This window comes from Procambarus clarkii, chromosome 38, assembly GCF_040958095.1.
Source record: "Procambarus clarkii isolate CNS0578487 chromosome 38, FALCON_Pclarkii_2.0, whole genome shotgun sequence".
NCBI classification, from domain to species: domain Eukaryota; kingdom Metazoa; phylum Arthropoda; class Malacostraca; order Decapoda; family Cambaridae; genus Procambarus; species Procambarus clarkii.
In genome coordinates, this window is record NC_091187.1 from 1,547,458 (window position 1) to 1,552,020 (window position 4,563).

General features: G+C 34.1%; 1 long non-coding RNA gene across 1 annotated transcript in view; it reads right to left on the reverse strand.

Annotated features, from left to right (window-relative positions):
- The window catches only part of LOC138372360 (uncharacterized), a 7,048-nt gene extending 2,748 nt beyond the window's left edge, over positions 1 to 4,300 (reverse strand). The window contains exons 1-2 of the long non-coding RNA XR_011230794.1: positions 4,198 to 4,300; positions 1,302 to 1,408 (exon numbers count right to left, since the gene is read on the reverse strand). This is a non-coding gene — a long non-coding RNA (uncharacterized lncRNA). The remainder of the gene's footprint in view (positions 1 to 1,301; positions 1,409 to 4,197) is intronic.
- Positions 4,301 to 4,563: the final 263 nt, after the last annotated feature.

Sequence of the window (4,563 nt, forward strand, 5' to 3'; positions counted from 1 at the left end):
TAAAGAATTCTGATAAAAAAAGAGATCTAGGGGTGGTTCTAGATAGAAAACTATCACCTGAGGACCACATAAAGAATATTGTGCGAGGAGCCTATGCTACGCTTTCTAACTTTAGAATTGCGTTTAAATACATGGATGGTGATATACTAAAGAAATTGTTCATGACTTTTGTTACGCCAAAGCTAGAATATGCAGCTGTTGTGTGGTGCCCAACAACAGAAGTTGGCCCATATCTTAAGAAGCACATCAACAAACTGGAAAAGGTGCAAAGACATGCTACTAAGTGGCTCCCAGAACTGAAGGGCAAGAGCTACGAGGAGACGTTAGAGGCATTAAATATGCCAAAACTAAAAGACAGAAGAGGTGATATGATCACTACATACAAAATAGTAACAGGAATTGATAAAATCGACAGGGAAGATTTCCTGAGACCTGGAACTTCAAGAACAGGAGGTCATAGATTGAAACTAGCTTAACACAGATGCTAAAGAAATATAAGAAAATTCACTTTCGCAAATAGAGTGGTAGACGGTTGGAACAAGTTAGGTGAGAAGGTGGTGGAGGCCAAGACTGTCAGTAGTTTCAAAGCGTTATATGACAAAGAGTGCTGGGAAGACGGTCTCATCCTTTAACTACACTTAGGTAATTACACACACACACACACACATACATATTATATTATATATATATATATATATATATATATATATATATATATATATATATATATATATATATATATATATATATATATATATATATATATATATATATATATATATATATATATGTCGTACCTAGTCGCCAGAACGCACTTTTCAGCCTACTATGCAAGGCCCGATTTGCCTAATAAGCCAAGTTTTCATGAATTAATATATTTTCTCTATTTTTTTTCTTATGAAATGATAAAGCTATCCATTTCATTATGTATGAGGTCAATTCTTTTTTTATTGGAGTTAAAATTAATAGAGATATATGACCGAACCTAACCTATCTTTATAGGTTAGGTTAGGTAGCTGAAAATGTTAGGTTAGGTAGTCGAAAAAACATTAATTCAAGAAAACTTGGCTTATTAGGCAAATCGGGCCTTGCATAGTAGGCTGAGATGTGCGTTCTGGCTACTAGGTACGACACATTATATATATATTTATATATATATATATATATATATATATATATATATATATATATATATATATATATATATATATATATATATATATATATATATACATATATATATATATATATATATATCGGACAATTAGTAAAAAAAAAAAAAAAAAATTAAATTATTTTACCTTGTACCTAGATCCACCAGGCCTGTTTGGTGCCTGTTTCAGTACTTCAGACATCTGGAAGGTCACATCCTCCTCCTCAACTTGTGGATGTGCGTTGATAGATGATTCTGTAAAATTAAGTTATTTATATAATAATAAATTCAGTATAACAATAATATTCTGTAAAATTAAAAGTAATTTATACATCAATCAGATAAAACTCTCCAGAGATGGTGATACACAACATATAAAGGACAAGTTTCAGAACAAAATATGCATTTAGGAATAAGGTTTTGTACATGTAGGTAGCACATGAGAAAATAAGTGGAAGGTGATCAAGTTTATATTAACATGTTAATGACTTTGTTAAGGCTTTGCAAGAATGAAAAAATATTAATAATATAATATCACCTACCAATTAATTGTACATCATTTATAAGTCAATTATTTGCATTATTATTATTCAATACTAATGATATAAAAATGCATTTTGTAATCTACTATTTATGCAAGTATTAAGCACAGGATCATGAAATAAACTGCAAAATACTGTAATGGATAAACCAATTAATTTTACATTTTCCTATAGCTAAGTCAGTCAGTTCTATTAGCAGCAGAGAACAATTATGCCCAACCTCTATTAAATGAAACAATCTTAAGAGCAAGTGATAGAAATATAATCATTTATGCTTGGGATTATGGAATGGTTCCAAATATGAAAAATATCAAGTTTTTTGGTTAAAATTTGTTAACTTAAAATTTACATTTTTAAGTGAATTTTAAACTTTATATATATATATATATATATATATATATATATATATATATATATTAGTTGATTTTATACCCGCATTAGGTCAGGTGATAATACAATGAAGGTGAAAACATGGGGGGATACATAAGGGATAAACATAGGGGCTGCAGAAGGCTTATTGGCCCATACGAGGCATCTCCTATCTAAACACAAAGATTACCAGACACACGCTAGGCATCATACACACTAGGATAAAACAAACATTAGGCCAGAAGTCAGAAAAGAATTCAAAGAATTTTACTGGAAAGGCTTGCTGTTAGGAAAGGAAGTAATTGAGATGAATTAATGCACAGTATGTCAATTTTGTGAAATATATGATAAAGGAACAAAAACATTTATACCAAAACAAAGATGCAGAACTAGGAAACAGGATTTGTTCAACTGAAATTTCAAGACGGACAGAGACCAAAAGACACAAAAATGGAATCAATATACGAAGAGGCCAAACCCCCAAACATACCAGTAATACAAAGAGAAACAACTACACGGCAGTGAGGAGAGAGGCAGAAAGAAATTTTGAAAAAAAGGAACAAACAAATGTAAAGTAGAACAAATCATATTCTATAAATACAGCAACAACCAATTGCAGGTAAAGGATAATATTCAGAGCTTTTAAATGCATGGATGGCGAAATACTCAAGAAATTGTTCACGACTTTTGTTACACCAAAGTTGGAATATGCAGCGGTTGTATGGTGCCCATATCTTAAGAAGCACATAAACAAACTGGAAAAGGTGCAAAGACATGCTACTAAGTGGCTCCCAGAACTGAAGGACAAGAACTATGAGGAGAGGTTAGAGGCATTAAATATACCAAATATACTACACAAATATATATACTACACATGCACAATAAACTACCCTACACAGGCTGAGTATGGTGTGTACAATAAATTATTAGCTAAAAGATAAGACTGAGTTTGTATAAATGGGGGTTAAGTCAGAGTGGGAAAATGTAAGTGGAGTGCCTAAAAACCCTGTCCTGGGACCTCTGTAATTCATAATATATACAAATAATTTAGACTCAGGTTTGATCAGCAATATTTGAAAATTTCCAGACGATACAAAAGGGATTTTTTTCTGGATTCAGGATTATTTTTTTATGGCTGAAAACAGGTTTTCAGCAATAAAAGAAATACAGTATTGCTGGAACAACCGTCGACATCTTCAAGAGAAAACCTGAACATCTTCAAGAAGTGAAGATGACCTTGAGAAGAAGTATAGGTTGGGAGAAGTATAGGTTAGGAATTGTCTCCAAAGAATTCTCAAAGAATTACTCGTTATTGCTATCCAAGATAATTAGACGAGCCAAAGCTAAATACTACGAAGATAAATTTACCCAAATAAAGAGTACCTTACCTAAAAATATGTATGTACCTTACGTAAATAAACATTTGATTTTGAAGTGCCGGACAAACAAGGCTGTGGTGGATATGTGGGCCTGAGGGGCCTGTCCAAGCAACAGCCTGTTGGACCAAGCTCTCACATGTCAAGCCTGGCCTTGGAAGGGCTTGGTGAGTAGAACAACTACCAGAACCCTATAATGCATGTATCAAGGTGTCCAGGCAGTGAGCACCACATAATGCAGTGCAGTCCTGTAAGAATAAGCACAGTAAGTATGGGCATGGAGGGGGTGCAGCAGTGGCTTGTGAAGGGCTGGAGAGTAAATGGACATGCCCAGGGGTAAAAAGCATTAGGGTAACAGAACATAGCCCATAAAAATAGTAATGACAATGAATGAATAATTATATGAATGCAATAATACTTCATATCTCAATAGGAATACTAAGCAGGATGCAAGACAAGGTACTGGTGGTGATAGTGGTTGGTACAAGTCCTCACATCCCCACAGACACCAGTAACAGCCCTCACCTCCCAACACAGTACCCTTGTAGCGAGTTAATCTTATACTCGCTTCATTATCTTATAGCATAACTAATTAACACTAATTACAGAAGCTACACAGGTGATACTTTGGTGTGAGTTGAGCGCACTGAGCGTCGGTATCGCTACACCTTTGTTCCTTAACAACCCTTTGGACCTTTATTACAGAAAAATAGAATCAATTAATTTAATAAAATATAAAATATAAGTGCTTACTTACGATAATACTATCGGTGGAACACAAAATCTTCTTCTTCTTGATAGTAGGTGCAGTTTGCATGAAGGGTTAGTCCTCGCCATGACTGAACTGACGACAAAATGGCCGATGTGTTGATATGGCGTCAGGTGACGCTGTGACGTCACAGGTGAGGGACGCTTTGCGCATTACTCCCTCGTACTTAAAAAGTACTACAGGTACTTTTTGGTTTTATTTTTGAATATGGCAGAAGTTGGACAGCTTTTCAAATCATTATAAGGGAGTGAGTTCCATAGACTAGGTCCCTTTATTTACATAGAGTGTTTACATAGATTAAGTTTGACTCTGGGGATATCAAAGAGATATTTATGTCTGGTGGGGACGTGGCCA